The sequence below is a fragment of the Choloepus didactylus genome, chromosome 15 (genome assembly GCF_015220235.1).
Source record: "Choloepus didactylus isolate mChoDid1 chromosome 15, mChoDid1.pri, whole genome shotgun sequence".
Classification (NCBI taxonomy): domain Eukaryota; kingdom Metazoa; phylum Chordata; class Mammalia; order Pilosa; family Megalonychidae; genus Choloepus; species Choloepus didactylus.
The window spans coordinates 52,347,179-52,371,844 of NC_051321.1; the positions used below are offsets into that span (position 1 = coordinate 52,347,179).

Sequence of the window (24,666 nt, forward strand, 5' to 3'; positions counted from 1 at the left end):
ATTTCTCTATGAAGAAGCTAAAAAATAGCAGATGTGATTCCCATTTATGTTTTAAAATTTTTCAATTTGTAGTTTTTTTACTTTTTATTTGTAAATAATTTTAATAAACTTTTAATTTTAGAATAGTTTTAGTGTTACAGAAAAGTTATGAAGATAGGATAGTTCCATACACCACAAACCCAATTTCTTCTATTTTAACAACTTATATTAGTATAATAACTTTGATACAATTAATTTTGTAACCAATATTAATACATTATAATACATTAATAATTAAGTTCCATAATTTATTCAGATTTCCTTAGTTTTTACCTAATGACCTTTTGTCTGTTCCAGGATCCCATCCAGATACCACATTGCATTTAGTCATCATGTCTCCTGAGGCTCCTCTTGGCAGTGACAGTTTCTCAGGCTTTCTTTTAGTGACAGCTAAATATATAGACTTCAACACCTAACATATTTACAAAATAGACATAAATTATAAACATATGTCATCTATATTCCCATAAACATATATTGCATAATATGGGTTTCCAAAATATAACAGTTATACCATAGTTTATATTTATTAACAGTAAATCACATTGTGAGAAATTTACTCCTTTTTATTCTCTTTCAAATCTATGAGACAATGAAGGAGAATGTCAGTTTGGTGTTAGTCTGCTTTTTTTTTTTTTTGCAATTGTCTTACACAATCTTTTTTTCACACCACTGGAAATCCTCAGGTTCAGATGTTAAATGACTATTTCTACTTGATCAAAATAACATTGTTTCTATCATGTTTATTTTGGGGAATATGTCTGTTGTTTTGTCAGCAAACACTGGCCTTCAAATTATAGAAGTGAAATAAGATTACATATTAAACAAATGTTTTAAAATTAAAATGTAAGCCAGTTAAACCACATAAGTAACTAGTAGTACGGATACAGAATTAGCAAATATGTGAATGGCAGATATTTGAGAAATATTAATTTAACCAAAAAAAGGCCACTATTAGCAGGGTTTCAGGGTTGCCTTCAAGTGTGTGGGGACCTGGATAAATATGTTTTGGTCAGTGCCTGGCTATGTAAACAATTTAATTTTTAAAAATTATTATAAAATTCTTGGGCCTCTATGGGCTATAGTGATGTATCAAGAGTGTTTTAGAATAATGGGGATAAAAGAAGGACTTACATACTTATTTATTGTCCCATCAGTGCAAGTGAAAAGGATTTGTAGTGGTCAGGTACCATTTCTTCCATTTCAGGGCCAAGAACCATCTGTTCCTGTTCTTTATTGAAAACATAATAAGGCATGTGAATTTCTTATAACCCATCCCAGAGAAAGGCAGGGACACTAACTCACAGTGTCTCAGTTCCTTAGAACCTGCCTGTATTGGCACCATGTAGATGTTCTTGTCTCTGCAGTTCCTTAACCCCATTTATTTAATGCTGGTTACGTCATTACTTGTGATGCTGCGTCATCTATCGTGTCATCCATGAATGCTGGCTTCCAGTGACTTTTCAAAGTTTGTTACCTGCTTTATTAATGATGAACACAAAGACAAATCTTACAGAGCTTACAGGAACATGTAAAAGATAGTTTCGTCATCATTTTAGATAATACCCTTTGGAATTTTATAGCATGAACATAAAGCTTCCAGTCATGTCTTCTCTTTAATTCTTCGGGCTGCAACCACTGCATTCCTGGAATGTGATCTCTTTTAATGCTGATCACACCCTTGCCTTCTGTGAATCCACCACCTGAGCAGGGAGGATGCGTGAGAAATCCATTGTCAGAGTGAGAGGAGTGGTCCTATTTCCCCACCTTATTCTTTCTCCATCGTGGCTTAAGACTAAATTGTGAAGATCTGAGTTCACCATTACCTTATTCAGAAACAAGAGGGGATGTTAATCAGAAGGGCTTTGTCACTGCACAGCAAAAGTCTGGAAAACCCTCAGAGAAGACCGTGTGGCGGCTCAGGAAGGCTGGCCTGGGGGACCATCTGGCTGTGCTTCAGAGCCTCTCTGTATGGCAGGGGTGTGGGTGCAAGTGGAGGGGAGCACACAATAGGTCCAGGTGGCCTGCTGCCTCACACATCCCCCTCTAGGGTGGCACAAGGTGGGAACATGGATAAACAGGAGCCCATGCATAGGCCCATAGAACTGGCTCAAGCTTAAGGATGATAATGGACCAGGAGGCAAGAGCCCTGTACTTGATATTAGTGATAGTCACAAAATTAGGATGCCAGCACTGCTTTGGTGACTAAATCAGGCTAGTTGATTCATCAGGCTTCCCTGCTAGAACCAGGGGCTGGCCACTGGGTCCCATAAAGCCCCTGTTGGCATAATTCTCCTGTCTCCCCATAGCTCCCCCAGTGCATCTTCTGGTTGACTGCCTTGAGCGGTTAGATGATCAGAGTTCCCTGAAGTAGAAAAAGGTAGACTGAGGCCCAGGCTGGGGATGTCCTGTCTAGATGGCACTTTGGGGGTGTTCCGCTCCAAACTGCTAGAAAGGAACTGAACACATTTTGAGTAAAGCATTACAAAGCTTGAGGCCCGGGTGGATGGGCCTTGGTGGAGGGGTCGGCACTTGCCTGGGCCTAAAGGGAGTACTGACGTATTTATGTCCCCAAACTTCCCCTCCGGATTATGGCATGAATTTTTCCCATTGTTAAAATCCATTGGTACGAAATACTTAATGGTTGTGGGAAAAATATCATCTTACAAATATTCTGTAGCTTATCAATTTTGAAAAGATTTGGTAATTTGTTATATTAAAAATGGCAACTTTTTGAATCATGATTTGAACCTTATATATACACCATTTATATTTATTTTTGAGATTTTAATATATACAAGCAATTTATATTTTTTCTAAGTTTGTAGTGGTAGTGTGTTTATTATTGAAGTCTAAGAGTATTTCACAAAATTAACATATTATTCCATTATCTTTGATATCGAAATATTTTCTCCGTTTGATGGTCACCTTAATACTATCAATGATTTGACACACAGCTTTTGTATAATGCCAGCCATTGGTGTTTACTTTTGGCTTTTTTGCTTTTGATGTTTTAATGCTTTTTTCTTTCTTATCTTAAAATGGATTAGATTTTTGTATATTGCTTCCTTTTTTGACATTTGCTTTCCTTTTCAGCCATTTGTTTATAACTATGCAGAATTTATACCTATATTAAGTTATCAATAACTAGATGATTTTTTATTTTTATAAAATGATAGTTTTCTAAAAGAGTTTATATTTTGTTAATAACTCCATGCCTGAAGAAAGTGCAGGGGGAGGGATGTATGCAACTGTGTTCATTTTTCTATTTTGATGTAACCATTGTGCGTGGGCATCTCTTGGCTGTACCATAGGAAAACATTGCTAAATAATTCAATGGAAACATGCCTTGCTATTATTTCAATATAGATCTGACAATGAATTCTCTTAGATGTATTATATGTACTGTACTCTCTCTTTATGTCTCATTTTAAATTGAACATTAAGGGAATGCAATATTTGTAACTCTGTTACAGAGGCCTGTTGCATTTTTGTCTTTTTTGAAATTTTTGTCCCCAAGAAAGGCACAAATAAATTTTTTACCCCTGATTGGGTTAATGTCATGTATTCTTGGTTATTCCAATACTCATGGCTTTGGGATTTTGAATTGGTAAATATTCATGAAAAGCATGATACATTCTGTGTGATCTCAATCACATAAAAATGTATGCCCAGTTGTGTGTATATACATAAAAGACTTAGAAGAATATTTCAACATGTAAACTGCTTCTGATTCTGGATGAGTTTTGTGTTTTTTGCTTCTTGTGCTTTTCAGTTTTCCATAATGCACAATTAACTTAAATGTTTGAAAAAAAAATGTTATTTTAAAAACATACAAACAAAAAACCCAAAAAACTCCATGCAATTGTTTTGTAATTTTTATTATACATTGAATTCACATAGGATAGTTTTTTCTATTTATCTTCAGTGTTTTGATAGATCTATATATCTATAAATATCCTAGAATACAGTTTTCAATTCCTTTGATAATGTATTGTTTTTTTCCAAGTATCAAAGTTAGTGAAATAGTACTTTTGATTTATTTGTACATAAAATAAAGACTCCTAATTGTTAATAAAATCTGGAGGTTTATACCCCAGTGATTATCTGAAACCATCTGCATTTTCATGAGTAGGCTCTTGGGCCTTTGGTGGTGATGAGCTGGATTTATGGGTAGAGCAGCAGAATTGATGGAGAGAATAAATTTACATAAGAAAAAGCAAGGAAGTATGACCTAATGGAAAAAAAAAGAAGGATCTCAGTGTTGGGAAAGGGTAGAGGGATAAGGAGGGCAAGCCTGTATGGAAGAATCGTTGAGAATTTGAGGGGCAAATGCATGAATGAATTGTCAAAAAGCATTTTAGCAATTTTTCATTGTGTATTTGGTTGCAATTCATCCCCTATAGCCTCACTAAAAGATCTCAGCACAGACATATAAGACTGCACAGCTTTGTATTCAATGTGAGTTTAATTCAGATGCTGCATCATATTGTATTTGCTCTATTGTCAGAACATGCAGGCAAACTTTTCTAGGGTCACTTTTAAGCCGTATTTTTATATTTTTGTTCTTTACATTTGTATTCTAATTTATACCATTAATAAAAACTTTATTAAAAGTAGGTAAGTTGCAATGTTCAGCACCTGTCCTTAATATTCCTTGGCTTACTAATTTTTATAGTTTAAAGCTTATTAAACTCTTGACTGACAAGGAATTAGTTTTAGAGCAAAAGACTCCAAGACTCCAAGTCCAGTTATCATTTCTCACTGCTCTTGGGGATTAGTCTTTTCTAGTGAGGAATAATTTGGTATATAACATGCATTTTGCATCTGATTTGGAATTGCTTTTTGTTCAATTTCTAATGCTTAATAAAGAACATTTTCTAAACTTCATCTCAGCTGAATATCACCAATGCTTGCCTTTTAAAATTTTATTCTAATTCACTACTGGTACTTGGATTTCCTTAGGCAGTACTGCATCATATTTTATAGTAGTTCTCATCTCACTGTGAATGTCCTCCTATATATTTAATCATCAAATGCACATAATTAGAACTCAAAAGTAAATACATTTCTAATGACCTTGTGAGCAGCTATTAAAGGAATGATTGTTGGCAGATGAAAATGGATGTATAATTTGATTAATTCAGTTTGCTATTAAAATGATATTGAAAGTAATCTGTTTTCATTATGATGTCTGTGAATTTTGCATATCCTAATCATGTCTTATAGTTAAACACAATTTATTTTATCACAGTGCTAACATATGCCATACCAATGTTGTGCTTATCATTAGACATAACCAAATAATGGAAAACGTGTTCTAAATTGTAGTTTAGCAATAAATAAATATGAATCTCTAAAACAATTTAAAGGATAAATGTGAAATTAAAATGATATGTGTTGGATTAAAAAATTGCAGGATGGATACACACACACACACACACACACACACGTATGCTATATACTATGTATTTATGTGTATATAGTCATATATATACACATATATCCACATATATTAAATGTAATACAAGAAAAACCTGAGTTTCAGATCCACCACATACTAGCCAGACAAGATTTTTAACCCAAATGGGTCTTATTTTTGGACTTTGGAATTTTTTATATACTTATAAGACATTTAGGATTCAAGGGAAACATCTTCTTGTAAAGAAGGGATTGTAAAAACCATGTTGTTGCTCCTTCTTTTCTAAGCCCCTCCTCATTTTCAAAGCCTATTGTTTGACCTTGAACTTACTTTTGCTCTTCAAACTCGCTATCCCAATGGACTTCAAACTCCCTATCCCCTAAGGACTTTTTCTATCACTTACCTCTTTTCACATCTATGACATCAGCCTCTCTTAATTAACTCATCCTGCAGCATAAAATCATACTCATAGTTCTTTCATCTCATAGTAAATCAAAACAAAATAAACACAAAAATCCAACAAAAAATACAAACTCACAAAGCACACAAAGCAACATACCTACCAAACCATTTTTAGTTTCCCTATGTCCATTTTTTTGAAAAAATTGTATTCACATTCTCCGCATTATATTTATAATTAATTTTGTTCTTATTGAGGTAAAATTCACACAACACAAACTTATCCATTTAAAAGGATACAATTCAGTGCATTTGGTGTAATTACAATTACACGATCATTACTTTTATCTTTTATCAAGTTCCAAAATCTTCCATCACCCCAAAAGGAGTCTCTCCATCTCCTGCCCTTTGCTTAAACCTTGGCAACCACTAATCTGCTTTTTGCCCGTATCGATTTGCCTATTCTGAGTATTTCATATAAACCAAATTGTGCAATATGTGACATTTTGTGTCTGGCTTTTTTCACTTAGTATAATATTTTTGAGGTCCATCCACATTGTGGCGTGTATCAGTACTTCATCAAATATTTCACCTTTCAGCATTCACTTTTTCTTTTTCTATGTTCTTAGAGAAATTGTAGGTTTAAAGAAAAATCATACATAAAATACAGTTCCCATATACCATTCTATTATACCACACCTTGGTTAATGTGGTATATTTGTTACAATTGATAAAAGAACATTTTTATAACTGTACTAATAACTGTGATCCATGGTTTACGTTATGGTTCACTGTGTTGCACAGTGCTATGTTGTTTTCTTCTCTTTTTTTCTCTAGAATGTATATGCACTAAAATTTCCCCCGTTATCACATTCAAATATATTTCAGTGCTGTTTTTTCACAATATTGTGCTACCATCGCCACCATCCATTACCAAAACTTCCCCAACATTCAAAATAGAAACTCTCTACAATGTAATCATTAAATTCCCATTCCCTACCCCCACCCCAGCCCCTGGGGTTTCTGACTCTATATTCTTATCCTAATTATTTCATATCAGTGAAATAATACAACATTGAGTGTCTGGCTTAGTTCACTCAATATGATGTCTTCAAGGTTCATCCATGTTGTTGCAGCTATCAGAACTTCATTCCTTTATACTACAGAATAATACTCCATTGTATGTATATACTGCATTTTGTTTATCTATTCATTGATTGTTGGACACTTGGATTGCTTCCATCTTTTGGCATTTGTGAATAATGTCACTATGAACATCAGTGTGCAAATATCTGTTTGAGTCCCTGCTTTCAATTCTTTGGAGTAAATATCTAGAAGTCCTGGGTCATATGGTAGCTCTATACTAACTTTCTGGGGAACCACCAAACTGTCTTCCACAGCACTGCACCATTTTACATTCCCAACCACAATGAATGAGTGTTCCTATTTCTTCATATCCTCTCCAACACTTATTTCTCATTTTATTTTTTTAATGGTGTGGTTCCTTTGTGTGCTGGTTTGTTTATATTATGTCCCAAAGAAAAAGCCATATTCTTTAATGCAGTCTTCTGGCAGCAGCATATTAGTGTGGATTAGGTTGGAACCTGTTGGTTCAATGTTTTTGTGCAGATGTGACCCACCCAACTCTAGGTGATAGCTCTGATTGGATAATTTCCGTGGAGGTGTGGCTACATCTATTCAGTGTGGGCCTTGATTATAGTTTACTAGAGCCTTATATAAGCTCAGACATAAGGAGCTCATAGCTGTAACTAAGACACATTTTGAAGATGGCTGTTGGAAGCTAATGCAGACATTTTGAAGAACGCACAGAAGCTGAGAGAGGAACATCCTGGGAGAAAGCCATTTTGAAACCAGAACTCAGGAGCAGACACCAGCCATGTGCCTTCCCAGCTAACAGAGGTTTTCCAGACACCATTGGCCATCCTCCAGTAAGGTATCCAATTGTCTATGCATTCCCTTGGACACTTTATGGCCTTAAGATTGTAACTGTGTAACCAAATAAACCCCTTTTTTAAAAAGCCAATCCATTTCTGGTGTTTTGCATTCTGGCAGCATTAGTAAACCAGAACACTATGGATTTATCTATTCTGGTTATTTCATATTAACAGAATTGTGCAATATGTGACATTTTGTACCTGGTTTCTTAAACAGCATATTTTTGAGATACATCCGTATTGTAGCATGTATTAGTACTTCATTAAATATTTCACCTTTTATTATTCATTTTTAATCCAGTAATATACAGCAAACATCCTACTTCCCTAAAGTCTTGTTTATGGATTTTGGAAATACTACTGTGTCAAATCCAAAGGCTTTTTGATTCATAGCTTATTCATTTTACTGCAGCATTCCAAACTACTTTTATTTAATAATAATAATAAAAAAGCCAAATTCACATTTCCAATTCAGTTAGTCCTGAGTAACAAACTTTTGTTTGTTTTTATTATGATCCACTGATTGTTTTAAACTGGATATCATCCCACAGGCATCACAACTAAAATAAAATTCATCGTCTGCTTCTCCTAAACCTATTTCTCTTCCTGGATCCCTAATCAAGGTTAAAATATCACTATCAACCTTACTAAACAACTTAAGAATTATGGAATCATATTTTCTCATTCTTTTCCTGATATATCCAATTGTTCTCCAATTATTGATAACTCTCTTTATTTACCTTGTTTTCCCTGAATTTCTTTCTTTCTTTCTCCATGCCTTGCCTACTGCAGAGCTCCCATCATTTCTTACCTTGATCACTGCTATGACTTTCAGGTTTAGCTTCTTATTCCTATATTGCCACTGAGTTAGATTTCTAAGATGCAAATCTGATAACATATATACTCTACTCAAAATCCTTTAAACCTCTGTATTACCTTTGGATGAAGCTGACCTTTCTTAGCGTGGCACATATAACCCTGAGCACTCTGGTACCATTGAATCACTTCTATCTCATAATTTCATTTTGATCAAACCGTGATGAAATGTTTCCCTTCCCCTAATGCATTACTTCCTCTTCTGCATCTCCATTGTTCATCTCATGTATCTGGGCAGCCTCTCAGTCTTCTCACCTGTCTGCCTTTAAAGCCTCGGCTGAAATATCACCTCCTCTTTGAAAATTTTCTGAAACTTTTGAAAATTTCAGCAGTCATCACTTTGTTGTAAACTTTGGTTTCTTTTTCTGTTGCCTGCATCAGAATGCTTAGCCACCATGAAACCCATTAGGAGAGAGGGCATTTTGTCTTGCAAGGAGTCAGTGCTTAATAATTTTGTTTAGGTCATCTTTTAATTGCCACTTACAAACACACTAATAAGGGTATATAATGAATATATCAGTAGATTTGATATAATTTAATATATATTTCACTTTAGCCATGTGCCTATTTTGGTATGTCATCATCATATTTACTATTCCAAACAGCTGCATTAAATTACATTAAGTTGATTTTTTAAGTCATTGAATCCTTAGGCTTTTCCTACTGTTTCACTATTTTAAATAGCACTGCAATGAACCATTTTGCATGAATTCTCTTATTTAGGTTGCCGTCCAATATATGATAAAATTTCACATTTAGAATTGAATGATCAATGAGCATTACTGCTTTTTTTATAGTTTTAAAAACATAATTAAAATCTACTTGTCAAAAGAATTGTACTAATTTAACCCGCCAACAGTAATATATTAATATATTATTTTCAATACATTTTCTTCACAGTACACTGTTATATTTTTAGATATTTAGTCAGTGTCTGATAATTATTTTATCTTGTTTTTCCTTGGTAACATTGAATATCCCATATTTTTCTCTAAAATCTATGCTTATTTAAAAAGGCATAAAGAATTATTCTTTTTTGACATACATGTCCAGGTTATTTTTTGTATTTAAATTACATAATATAAAAGAGAATGAATAATAATCATTTTTCTGTCCTATGTGTTGCAAACGTAACATGTATATATATATGTATTTTATGTGTATTTGGTCATGTAGTTTATATTGTCAAGATATTTTATTTATATATGTTAATCTTCTACATTTTCCTTTGATTAATTGCTTTTAAATTAATTGTAAAATTGTGTAACATAATTATACCTATAACAATATCCTAAATAACATCTGGGTCTAGATCTCCTGGCATAAATTATATCCAGGTGTGATTCAATTTGTCATTCTGTGGGAAGCATTACCATTGGAAGGAAAGAAGATGATAGGTGGAGCTTGACTTAGGGTGTCTTGAAAAATGGTTGGATAAAGGAAAATTATGCAGCATTAAGGATTAAAAAAAGGAAATGGGATTGGGTAACTTAGAATATGCCTGCAATGGCTGGTCATTTCAGACTGGCCATTCTCCTCAGAGTGATAGGTAGGCCCATGGTTGTGGAATTTTGAACATATATTGATATTTTTTCTCACCTCAGAGTCCTGAATGAAAGCCACACCCATCTGTAATTGAGGTATGAGGAGAGTCATACCAGGGGTAAGAATTGGACTTCTAAAATCAGTTTTTTAAAATTAATTTGCCCTTAAGAATTCTGATATGTATTTGTGTCTGCCCAGTATTCATCAGGCACTACATGAGTGATTTAATGTGTCTGTTTTTGATGAGTTGAGAGACGTTTTCATTTGGGGTGTAATTTCACTGCACCATCCTGTGGGCAATCCAGTTCTTCGACGATTCATTGTTATCAATGTTCGATGTGGCCACAGACTACATCATTCTCCTTATAAGCAATGACACTTTTTGTCCTTTTCTCCTTTACCGGCCATCGTATTGTACCCAATATTCTGTTGTATAAATTATCTGCATAGGCAGCAATAACTTTGGTGAAACTATGTGATTTTCCAATACTTAAAAGAGAATCACAAGAAGTACCCATTTCTTTCATAGTTGTCTATGTGATTAAAAGAGTTTTGAGGCTTAAAAAAACACTTCAGACAGATCATATTTCACAGTAATTTCCCTTTGTATTGTTTTGTAATTCTTCTATCATAAATTCATAGATGGAAGAACATGTAGCTACTTTATATACCGCATAAGCATTAATCCATTTTGTGAGCAGTGATGGATGGTTACTGAAGTTTAGTGACACCCTTCATTCTGCCAATAAGTGGAAGTTGAAATAGTGACAGGCTTGGGAAGTAGAAAGTATTGATTTCCACTTTACCCAGTGAATTTGCCCACATACAGAGCTCACATTCATTCTCTTCAGGGAGGTTTTCCTATGTGTTGATAAGCAGGCTTTAAAAATAAATGGAACTTGACTCATTGTAACACTGCACACACACACAGAGACGCACACTCGTGCACAGACGTATCACCTGAGAGAGCTGTAGATATTTGTAATTTATGAACTACATGTGGGGGCAGTCTTAATTTGATGTCTTAATTTAATGTAGCCATCTTTCAAATCATTCCTATTTGTTGTTTCTTAAAATGTCTCAGATCATGGACTTTTGACTCTTTGGAATACTCAGTCAAATTTCTGAGTTCAAAGCCTCGCTCTGCCATTTGCTTCCCCTATCACTTTGGGCAAGTCACTGAATGTCTCCATATTATATTGGAAAACCTATGAGCTTTGCAGTTTGATGAATAGTAACTCTTCCCCTTACTAGCTGGGAGACATTTTAGTCAAAGTAGTCAATATCTTTGACAGCCAGTCTTCCATACCAAATCAGAATAATAATTCATATCCTTCAAATTGTCAGAATATAATAAGCTGTATGGATATTTTGTAGCACATAATGAGGATCTAGTAAATGGCTGTTTCTATGACTTTTTACAACATTATATATATATGCTTGTATGTGTCTATATAAATGATATATTTATACACTTCATCCACACACACACATGCAAATGCACACACGCACACACACACAAATTCCCGGCATCTAGTAGAAATGCTCAAGTTGTAACTATGAACCCTCACTCTCCTTCCTTCCTCATTTAAGCATAAACTGAGGGTAATATTTTCTAGCATTGTTATAATGAGATGTTGTTTTGCTTCAACTATGCAACTACAATAGCCCTTTCACAAAATAAGTTGAATTTAAACCATAAAACGGGGGGAGGTTTAAAAAAATAACCACTACCACCACATACCTAGAAAGTCCTTGTTCTTAAACCGTTTCTTAATAAAAGATCAGATTCTAATATTTCTCAGAGCTAGACCTTATTTTTAATTTCTTCTGCTTCTTATGTTTACTTCAATTACAGGCACTTTGTCCTTATATCATTGAAATCTATCTTTTAGGTAGTTTAAGTTTAAATTGATTTATGTATGATCTTAAATGAATACTATGCTATGATTTAAGTATATTGCTACCTGGAAGAATATCAAAATATTGTTATGCACAGAAGCATTAAAAAGTTATTATTATTATTATTATTATTATTATTATTATTATTATTATTAATGTTTAATTTTTATTTGAGAGTGCACCCTGCATTTAAACTCTGGGATCTGAGTGTTGCCATCACTAAAGCATGGCAATAGAGAAATGGAAGACTTGATTTCACAGAAAAAATTTGTTCAGGGCTCAGACTACCAAGCCTCTACAAAATATTACTCCAGTGTGAAATCTTTGACTCAGAGAGTCAATGAGTGTGATAGAAGTTCCACTGGGTACTGATGACAGCTTTGTAGAGATGAGGATACTTATGCCATGATTTTTTGTCTTCCAGGAGTTTCTCTAGATAATGTATGGCTTTCCCACTTGGCATGTTGATTTCCTCCATCCAGGAGGAAAAATTAAAAGAAAGCTAAGGGAAGTTTTTCCATAAAGAACTGTAAACGGAAGCTCTATTTAGGTAGGACAAACTGGTGTGTTTCAGGAAGAGGAAAATATGGATACTCAGTGAAGGAGAAGCAAAATGGCCCAGTGCCTCTGAGGAAGTACACAGCTGAGGGCAAAGATTAAATAGATGAATAATACCCAAGAATAGTAAGAGTGTATAGAAACTGATACTTTGGTATAAATCAGTAGCCTAATTAGATGGATCAGCTATAATTTAACCAATTTGACCAAGCAATTTGAATTCTAAGGGAATATTCTTAATGAGTTTATAAGAATGTTAACTACAGTACTTAATTGTAGCAGTTAAGAACTGTAAAGAACACAGTTCATCAATAATAGAATATTGAATAAATAAACTATAGTACATATACACAACAATAAAATAATAGGCAGATGAGAGATACACATCAATGTCATAAAATTGCAGGATTCTAAAATATAGTAAGCGAAATAAATCAAATTGAGGTGTGAAACTTGATCCTGTTAATTTTAAGCAATTATACTGCATACTAGAGAAATCTCAGGATATTAAGATTTTGTTTGTCTTCCTCTTTGTAATTTTAAAAGGATTAAAGTTAACACATATGTGTCTCTGTGGCAAAAAAAAGAAACAAAACCTGCCAATTGCCCATTCTTACTAAACAACACTTACTTTGTTAGAGACACAAATATACTCAGTTAAAAATTATATGTATATCCCAGCCCACCCCTCGCCCCCAAAACTCCCTGATACTTAGGAGTGACCATGTGTCTTGGTCAATAAGTTGTATGCAGACTGTCTTGGACATGGCTTCTAAGAAAGATTCTTGGTATCAGAGTGAGTGAGTTGGCATGCCCCCTTTTGCATTTTCCTTTCCATTCTTCCTGCCTGACTATTGATATGGTCTGTGGATGTTAGCTGCTTTCCTAAAAGTGTCACTTTCTAAAAACAACAGAACAGGAAGTTAGAAGTATCATTGCTCATGAAGTTATGGAGCAATTAGGAGAATTTACATTGCCTCTTTCTGAATTTAATGGACAAATCTAATTTTGTTTAAGCCATTATTTTTTCTTTCTATTTCGTGCACTTAAACTTAATCTTTATTTATACAAATCTGAAATGAAGAAAATATTTGCATTATTGGTATGATTTGATCACTTCAAGACTATACTAGAAACTGAGGAATAAAAATATAAATCCTCTGGAATCTAAGTACTTAGGATATTACACAATTCTATTCATTTTAATAGAAATTTTGTAACCATTTCCTGGGAAGTTAAATTGCCTGGGTAGAGATACATGGTTTTCCAGGAGACTGAGTCCACCTGAAAATATCTTAAAAGAAGTCATTTAAGCCTGGAAGGGGATACCTTCCTATTTTTATTTTGGAAAATATATTAATTTCTATCATGTGTCATGTAAAAAACATACCATCATAAATGATACTGATTAAGGATTGTAGAAGGAGGACAATACCCAAAATTCCTCTCTTTCACTGAGATATTTTATTATGTATTTTTGCTTGTACTTTTCAAGAATAGCCAATGGTGCCTACTGATCAGCACTCTAGATCTGTTGTCATATTTGAAACATAGAACGGATCCCACTAGGAAGAAAAAGAAATAGTAAAATGAAAGTTAAGATATGTATTAGTAACTTACTTTGTGTCGAACATGATAAATTTTGCCATTTATTCAATGGTATAGAGCTACCATACAGGAGATTTTCATTTGTTAATGGGTGAAGCTAAGGTATTTGTTCAGGCTCTCATGGCTAAGAGATAAATTAACTAAATTTTTCTTTGGGGGAAAATTTATGTCTTATCTCTTCTCTCCTTACTTTCCTTATTAAAAAAAAGAAATCATCAGAATCAAGGGCAAGGTGATTTACAACCTACAGAGGAGGGAAGCTCTGCTCATATGAGGACACAGATAAAATCATGATTGCTAAGGATAGGAAATTCAAAAGAGTTGAAAGATCAGCATGTAAGGATATGGTTTCTTCACTTTTTCTCCACCCACTCAACCAAGGAAATGAAATGCAGAGCATAATCTTCACATTTGTCACATACAACAAAAATGCTAATAAACAAACAAACAAAATTGAATAAACAAAGAAAACAGCATCCAAAGCACACAAATAGCTGTCCTTAGAATTCCATTTGACTTAAGAAGAACTTGGGTCTGTTCCTGGGACGGCAGCATCTAGGGGTTAAGAAAAAAATACTTTCTCCTACCTTCTCTTGCTTTCATTTTCTTGGCAATTTTCTCATCTTTGATTAAGTGTTTTGTAGGACTTCAGAAGCAGGAATGCAAGACTCAGGCTTCTGGGTGTGGGGTGCTTGTAGTTGGAGCAAACAGCCTGCCGTCATTCAAGTTTGCAGCAACCACCCTTTACCTGCATGAAAGAGAGAGGATTAAAAGAGTCAACCATAGTTCAATAGAACTCACTATTGACATTTGGGACCAAACTCACGGATTAATTACAGAGAAGTACGTTGTTTTCCTAGTCATTATCTGCACATATTTCTCTTCAAGAGTTTTCTGGGAGGAAATGCTAGATCAGGAACAGAATTTGGTTATTCCAAGACCCACCGAGCAAATTGTTGTTTCTAAGTGCCATTTATACACATATAGCTATATCAAAACTGCTTTGTAGCATTCTCATCAATCCTATTTCTATTTGGTTCACAGTCCTATGTGCTTTCCTCCATAATTTGCTATACTCTCCATCTTCAGTTATAGGCAGTCTTTTCAATAGCTTAACATTGGAAGTTTTCCTTTTCTTCTTATTGATATCATTTAAGGGCCTTGTGTTATTACCTTTTTTGTAGTGAAAATATGTTCCAGAATAAGGGATTCATATCCAATGTCAATGGAATTTATGGATTTAAATACTTCCTAAAAGTGTTACAGCTCTTTTTAGAATTTGTCTGACAGGTTTTCTGGATTCAGCTGGAAAACACTTAAAATAAATAGATAAATAAATAAATAAATAAATATTTGCTAAAATTTTGTAAACTGTGTGCACATTTGAGCATGTGTATGTATACATAGGAAGGAATACATAGGTTTAATAATATTAAAAATTACTATGATATCTCTCAAATATTTTTATGTACCAATATTTTCTAAAAATTATTATAATGATAGTAAAACAAAAGCAATAATAATCTCTGCCATTTATTGAGTGCTAACCATATTTAGCATTTTGAGAGTTTTATATACATAATCTCAATTCTTATAATAAACCAGTGAGGATTTTAAAGATTAAGAAACTGATTCTCAGATTAATTCCCTTCCTCAGTCTCATATTGTTTCATGACAGTGACAAGATTATATGACGTTCTATCTGCCTACAATGCCTATATCCTCATATACTCTATTAATTATGTAGGCATTGACTAAATGACTTACAGAACTTAATATATTCTGTTTTCCAAGACAGGCAACTTTTCAGCATTACATTAGGGCATCTTAAGCTAAATAAAAAAAATTTTCATTTAGCTCATCAGTTAATAGGTAGTGAGTGTCATCTTCAGTTTTTCTCTCTCATTTAAATATGATGCAGAACTAAAAAGCAAAAGTATATATGATCGAATGTAAAAATGATTGCAAGTTAAATCACTGTAATTCTTTTATGATTGGAAATATATGTATGTATATATATGTATATATATCGTCATTTAAAAACAGCTTTTATTATGACATTATACAAATGCATGCTTTATATTTGAGATTTAAAAATTCATGCAAGGTATAGTCTTGACCTCTTTTCCACGCTGGCTTTCTGAAGGGTCAGTGGACTAAATGAGAGCAGTCAAAATCAGTTCCAGGTTCTGCTACTTCCTGCAATACTTTGGGCATAGTCCTCAAACTTTTCAATACTCATGTTTATCAATGATAAGAAATAAAACTATTGGACCAGGTGCTCGGTTTTGTCTCTTTCCTTTCCAATACAAGGTGGTTTGTCTCAACTTTTGCCATTAATTCGTGGTTGTCTCGGAGCCAAATTTTGTGTGAAATGTATTCTGCATGTTTCATCATTGTGTGTTTATGTAACCGAATTATCACATAATGCTATGACATCTTTGAAAAAATTAGATTTACTCTTTCATCAGCTGAGGAGAAACTTATATTAATTGTCTACCATCTTCCTAATAAAACATCTGAACATATGTGCCAAGTAAAATAATATACATGAAGAAGAACTTTGCATATTTAGCTTGATTAATGCCTTCAATAGTTAATGCTTGCTGCGCTTAGCAATTTTCCCCACAGGATAAGCTCTATAGAACAATAGACTAATTAAATAATTAAAATATTTAATTTGAATTCCTAGGTAAATTAATAATGGGATGCCACTATTCTCCTTACACTTTGAGAGAATGAAAACTAGTAAAGTACTCTTAGAACTCTACCCGGATGGGAAAATGACATATATAATTTCAGTCACTTTACCCCGAAATACTTCAAAGATGAATTAAGATGCTGTACAGTTTTGTTTGTTTATTAGAGAAGTTGTAGGTTTACAGAAAAATAATGCAGAAAGTACAGAGTTCCTATATACCACCCCCCACAAACAGTTATTATATTAAGTTCTTAAATTTGGAAATACACATCAGCAATTAAGAATAAAATTAATTTATAATTGCATTAGTATATGAAAACAGCTCAAAATATCTAAGAGATCTCATGAAACATAGTGCTGGATTCAGCAATTGCTTAGAAGTCTCTGAAGACTAGCCATATTCTAGAGTTGATAAATTTACATTGTGGCTATATGTGCACGCATATGCATATGTGTATACACATCGGATTTCTTGAATTTTTTGGTCATACATATATTCCAGGAAAGTCTAATAATCATTGTATTGATTAAAGACCTAATGATCAGAAATTTGGTTGAGAAGAAGGGGGAAAAGACAACAAAGAAGAGGTTTTCTTTTGCAAGAAGTAAAACAAACAGAAGCAAACAAAAGCAAATTCTCTGTTGTATTTATCGAGGGCCTCTTGTTAGAACTTGAGCAGGCAGAAATCACTTGACTATCAGGCAACAGCTGAAGCACTAATCATATGCAACAGTGGCAGAGGAATGTCAATTACTGAAATTATTCTAGAAAATCTAAAAGCATTTGGTTCTATCTGTCTAAGCTAAGATGCAGTTTATTGCATCCATTACTTATAATACTTTGCATTAGCAATACAAAGGCTGAGATTACTCAGTCAAGGCTGTAAATAATGAAGATATGACACAAAGTGCATTGGAGAATAGAGTTTGTCATTGAAGATGGGGATCAGGAAAAGAGCTGGACAAGGGCAAACAGATTAGAAGAGGAAGCATGATCACCAAGTTAAATGAAATATCCTTTATAAGAGAGTCTAATCTACTAGAAACTCCACTGTTAATGTATCACTTATATCAAACTAGTCAGGAAAAAGAACATTGAAATATTTCCTAGCCAAATTTCCAGCTACTCTTTATCCTCCACTTATTGTAGGTGATAATTATATGTACAGCATTATTTATAAAATCAGCTCATGGATTATCAGAAATATAAAAACTGTTGTCTAAAATAATTAATATCTGAATTTTATGGAGTCTGTATTTAGAGCAATTCAACTTAGTGTGAAGGCTCCCCTAAGATAATTTACTTCTCTGATATTTAGGTAAATTAATGAGTTTCATGATTTATATTTCTGTAAAATAGATAATGTCCTTACCCAGAAGTATAGCCTCTAAACTTAATTTGCCATCTTCATGTAGAAATTTAAGCAACTCTGTAATCTGACCTTTTCAAAGAAAGAGAATAAAGCCTTAGCAGTGCTTATGAGAAAATCTACATCAACCACACAAAGATATAAGAGGATAAGTCAATTAATTTTATGTTGTGAACATTTTGCATATTTTGTTGTATAAATATACATCATATGCAATGTTCACCAATATATTTTTAAGGGATTATTTTATCTTTCAAAGTTAATATTTTCAGAGGTAATGCCTTCTATAAATGTGCTATAATTTTTTTTCTGTTAGGTTTGCAAAGTTTGCTGAGTGCTATTTGGGTGTAGACATTCAGATAGAACATTGAAATTACCTTTTAGTTTATAAATCTCTGCCTCAAATCCTAATCCTAGAGTATTTTCTTATTAAAACATCATTAAATAATTAAAACATATTACTAAGCCCTTATGCAATGCACACTTATGCAAATTCTATCCCTCTTGGTTATAGTCCAAAGAAAGAATTAAATTTTCTGTTATAAGGAACAGAAAAATAGTAGAGTAGGAAACTTAGGTTGCCTTGGGGCTTGCTAATTGTTTGAGATATTGGTTCTGTCAGTTTCAAGCTCTGCAAGTTTTAAAACTACCATTAATCCTTGGAGTTCAGACACCATTCCAAAGGCCCATGGTTTAGTGATAGAAACCTGAATAGACTCTTAACACTGTCCCATGGATTACAAGTGTGTGACTCAAGAAATGTATCCTGACAGGTTGTACAAAAAACTGCTCTGTGGGTAAAAACTGAAATAAGAGTTGGATAATTTTCATAGTTGGAACAAATTGGTATGAACATGAAGGACATTCTCTGTGTCCCAATTCTCAGTGTTTGGAAAAAAATTTGTCAAGCTTAGTTAAAGACATCAATACAATAAGATTTCCTTGAGTTTCACAAGGCAATACGGCTTCGTAAAAATAAAACAGTTTAATTCGTGTTTATGTTTGTGTTGGTATGATAGTGTGCAGCCTTTATAACACTGCATGCAGTGTAGCAGGAAGTGTACTGTAAGTTGAGAATGCAGGATCTAGATTTTAAGAGTGCAGGATCAAGGGTCTGACTACCTGGATTCAAGTTGTGACTCAACCAACTCACAAGTCATTCGAATGTGGACAAATGTATAAACTCTTTCTATGCCTGCTCATCTGTTAAACAAAACAATACAAAAACTATTTGAGGAATTACTACTCTTCATTCTGACACTCTTTAGCCTAAGGTAAGTCAAATATTCTAACCAAAATTCCATTATTTCATCAGAGGCTTGATTCATCTATATAATCATTTATATATTTTAGCATTTTGATGAAGTTAATTTATTTTAAGTGAAAGTGTTTTGAAATGTGTAAAATACTTTGCAGATTTATTTTCTTTTCCTAGCCAATTTGAATAGGAGAAAATTCAAATTGACTGGCTGTGGGGTGCCTTGATTCAAGGAAAGGTTGATTAACCCATTAGGGAAATTAGACCCATTTTCTAGCTTCATTAGCACAATTCTCTAGATGGTTGAGTTAACCACCAAAAAAGAACCACCTATGTATCTTAGCAATAAATTGATATATATGAAGGCATTTTGGAAAGAAACAGTTTTAAACTTTTCAGCTGAAATCTATGGTGATTATTGTCAAAGTCAGCTAGCAAACAGGAGGGATTGGTCGATTTGACAGCTCAGGTGTATAATGTAAGTAGTTATTAATAACATACTTGTAGAAAACATCTATCAAATTTGAAGTCTTGTCAAGGAAAGTAAGTAAAAAAAAATTTCGAAAAATTTCCAAGCTGAAAAAAGTTTCACCTTATGAAAATGCAAAATAGGATGAACAAAAATTAATGTAATTTCCAATAGTTTGTTCCAGTTATAGGGCTCTGTCATATGGAATTTTAGCCTAAGAAGATATTTTACACACTGCAAAGGTTGTTTGAAAGACAAGAACTAACTAAATTGTCACCATAAAATTTAACTGGCAATTAAAGCAATATGTTGGAAAAAAAAAAAAAAAGAACAAGCTTTTTTTTTTTTTTTAATTTAAGAACTGGTGGCATGTGTTTCATTTTTTATCATCCAGATTTCTTTTAAAAATTGGTATAGAGAAGAACAATCAGCCCTGCTTTCATTCTTTAGGCAACAGTTATGATTGGAAACAAATGGTAAAACACAACAGAAGATATGTTATCAATCGTAAACAATATGTTTTAATTCCCATCCTAGGGTTTATGCATAATCTATTTACTAAATTATTTTAAGAATATTTGAATTTCTAATCCATTATTTCTTTCTGGTGCTGACAGTAAGACAGACTGAATGTCTGAGAAATTAGTTGGCAGAAATTCCTTAGAAGTTACTTAGAAGAAAACACCTAAAATGTTGGATAAAATTTAGAAAAAAAAACCAAATGAGAGTTATTGTCTTAGTTTCCTAGGGCTACCACAACAAAGTCCCACAAACTGGGTGTCTTAAAACATCAGAATTTTACTGTCTCACCTCTGGAAACTAGAAGTCAGAATCACGTTGTCGGCAGAGTCTCGCTTCCTCTGAAGTCTGTAAGGAAGAATCCGTTCCCTGCCTCTCTCCAGGCTCCAGGTGGTGGCTTGCCTCAGCCTTCATGTGGATTCTCCCTCTTTCTATCTGTGTCCAGTTTCCTCTTCTCTTCAGGACACTGGTTATACTGGGTTGCGGGAACACCCTAATCCAGTTTGGTCTCCTTACTAGGGACATCTTCAAAAAACCTTATATCCAAATAAGGTCATATTCACAGGACCAGGGGTTAGGAGTTCAACATGGCTCTTTGGGGGACACTATCCAACTGGTAACAATTGTGTTGGTGAGAAAGTAAGAGAAATCTTTTAGTGGTATAAATAATTGCATAAAAGAAATTGGAAATCCAGAGAGGGAAAGTAAACCCTGAAGTCGTGTTTGCCCTAGGGACTTCTGTAAACTGTTACTGGCACAAAATTTAGACTTTGATAAGTTTTGCCCTGAGTTATAACCTAGGGACACCACTGTGGGAGGTAAATCGGAGACCTGCAGAATAAATCTGGGTCTCCTGAAAGGCAGTACTTTCAATGGGTGAACTAAGCATGAAATGAAGAAACAGTCCAACAAGGAAGATGAAGGGGATAATTGCAAGTCCTGTCATTGGCTCTTAGCCAATTAAAAAACCTGAAAAAAGTAGAACGTAAGAAGACGTTTCCACCCTAACAATTTCTAACCACTGACTATCACACAGTATTGGAAATGACACTTTCAGTATTTGTGTCCATCTGAAAATGTAAAGCCAAAAATATTTTGTAAAATTTGACCCTGGTTTGTAAGGCCATGTAGGACCTGACAGAAGCAACTAAAATACTTTCTGGAGAAATGCAAGTTAACCACAACTTTTAACAAATTCCCACAAAAAGCAGGTATCATGGGCCCAACATTAAAGGCCATAAAATACATGAAGAAATAATCCATTGTGAATGAGAATCATAAGAAATAATAAGCTTCAGAATATACTACAGATACTGGAATTATCAGAATCAGAATAAAAAAGATAATCTATCTTGAGATATAAAATAAGGTGTCAAAATCATTATAAAGGGAACAGACTGCCAACATAACCCAGAAGATTTGTAAAGATAAAGAGTTTTTCCAGAAATGAAAATACACACACACACACACACACACACACACACACACACACACACAATATTTGAAATTAGAAACTCAATAATGAATTAAAGAATAGATTATATTCAGCAAAATACAGATTCATCAAACTGGAGAAGAGAGCTGATAAAATTTGCCACAGACCATAGCATAGACAGACAAGGAGATAGTAACCCTGAGTGTATGTAAACAGAGATGCATGGTTGACAAGTCCAATCATATGACTAACTGAAGTAAAAATAGGGGGTAAAGTGAAAATTGAAAAAGGAAAATAATTCAAAAATAAAATGGTGCATTTCCCTCTTCTGCTGCTTCTTGTATCTCTTCCATTGATTTACCTTCCTACAAATTATGAAATATTCAATCTCAAGCTAATAGGTGGGGCCAAATGATGTAGGCATCTAAAACCAATTGAATTACGAAGGATGTCCAGCTTGGGGGTATGGGGAAGGTACAACATTGTGTTCTGGAGCCCAAATGGTGTAAGGAGAGCATCCATATGGGGTGATTGGTAATATAGTGCAGCAGTAATCAGGTAGGTAGGTAGGTAGGTAGGTAGATAGCTATACAAATAATTGGAGACAGTTTCTCTCTGTTAGAGAAGGTAAATGCAAATATGGAAAGGCGGAAACCTAGAATGACTCCTGTGATATTGGATTGGATTTGGATATATCTATATGCATTCAATATTTCTGATAAGTAGAGGAATAAATATAGAATGTGTCCAGTAAATGCCCTAACTCTTTCACTGAGAGGGATTGGAACAGCATCATTCCAATAGTAGTGTGCATACTGAATATTAAAAATTTTACTTTTAAGTGCCATTCTCTCTTAATTGGGGGAAATGACTGATATAAGGATGGAAATACAAACTACAAGATGATAATGGAACAACTTGTGCTATATAGCAAGAAAATGCTCAAATAAAGATGCAAGGACATAAAAAAGATGCAGAAGTTAGCTGAAAGATATTCATACTGACAAAATCAGGAGCAATTTGAGCATCAAAATAATATTGGTAATGAATCATAACACAAATAAAATAGGGAACAATGAACACAAAGTGATATAAATGCATTAATGAATAAATTGAAAGTGTTGTAAGATATTTACATAGATTTGATGTAAGTGCAAAGAGAATATTTATGAATTAGACATAAAATTAAAACTTTTGAACAATGAAGTCTGGCATACAATACCTTAATGAAGTGATTGGAGTGATCATCACTACTAATGGACAAGTCTAAATTGTGTACCTCCTAATAAGATGCAATAAGAACACAACATCAATTCTGTGATATTTCTGCGAAGGAGGCATAACCTGAATCTTATCATGAAGAAACACCAGAAAACATTGTGTTAACTTGAAATTTAATTCCCATGAATATTCCATTATATCTGGAAACAGCAATTTGTCCTTGCCTTAAACCTGAATAATTCAAAGCAGATGTAATTTTTTTTGGTGGATAGATCCATATCTAGACAGATCACAGTGAATTTTAAATCACGTAAGACAGAGAATTAAAAGTAGTCAGAGAAAAAAGACATATTTCCTTCAATTAGACTGACAGCGTATTTCTCAACAGGAACAATGGAAATCAAAACAAATAAATCAAAATAGATTATTTTATGAAGGATGAAAGAAAATAATACCTGACCTAGAAATATTATATTAGTATATTATATAGTATTATATTATATCCAGTGAAATGAGAGTTTGCTACTAAGGTAGCATCTATAGGAATGGTAAGCAAACTAATTGGTGAACTTGCAGGTAATTCTAGAAAACCATTGATGGTATGAAGCAATAAAAATTATATCTAATGTGTTTCAGGTTAAAATAAGATAGCACGAAGTTAGTGGGCAAAATTTGCAAAACTCTGAGGAGGTTATGATTAGATTTAAATCTGACGTCTTTGCATTATTTTCTTAAATATAATGAATTCATATAAATTGATGTTTTAAAATTCTATCATGATAGTTTTCTGTCCTTATCTAATAATCTTTTAGAGCCTGTTTTGTGCCCACTACAGCTAAAGTAAAACTTCACGTTACTTCTCTGAGGAATAAATTAATACATACTCTCCCTCATCTTAACAGTATATATTATCAGATAGGAAAAATATTATACTTCTTAGTTAAGTTTTACTTTCCAGTAATAATTATATACAAATTTTTCTAAATTGTCTTCCCTTGTAACAATGGTTTCTAAGTTTCACATTTTTTAATCTCAAGGATACTTAATTTTTCAGATTTTTTGCCATAACTTCAACTTCCTTAAAATATTGCAAGATTTATGTTTATTATTAAAATGAGTAAAAATTCAAGTTGGGGAAATTTTTCCTAGAGGATTTAGTATCATTGGACTTTCTATGTTGGTGCAAAACATTGAAATAATAAAGTATTTTGGTGGTGAAATCCATAATTTTAAAACCAAACGACCTGGATTTGCAAAATTATTTTGGTTACTGAAAGCTATAACAAATTCAACAGATATTTTTCATAGATGTATTTCATATGCTTTTCTATAAAAAACATATTGTCTGGAGTGTACAGAAGAGGTGAGATCAGGGTATGAAGTTTTCAG

At 33.4% G+C, this 24,666-nt stretch overlaps 1 non-coding gene across 1 annotated transcript; it reads left to right on the forward strand.

Annotated features, from left to right (window-relative positions):
* The first annotated feature begins 15,559 nt into the window (after positions 1-15,559).
* LOC119511047 lies at positions 15,560-15,622 on the forward strand. The gene has a single exon (XR_005212133.1). It is a non-coding gene; the product is annotated as a U7 small nuclear RNA (small nuclear RNA).
* The last annotated feature ends 9,044 nt before the right edge of the window (positions 15,623-24,666 follow it).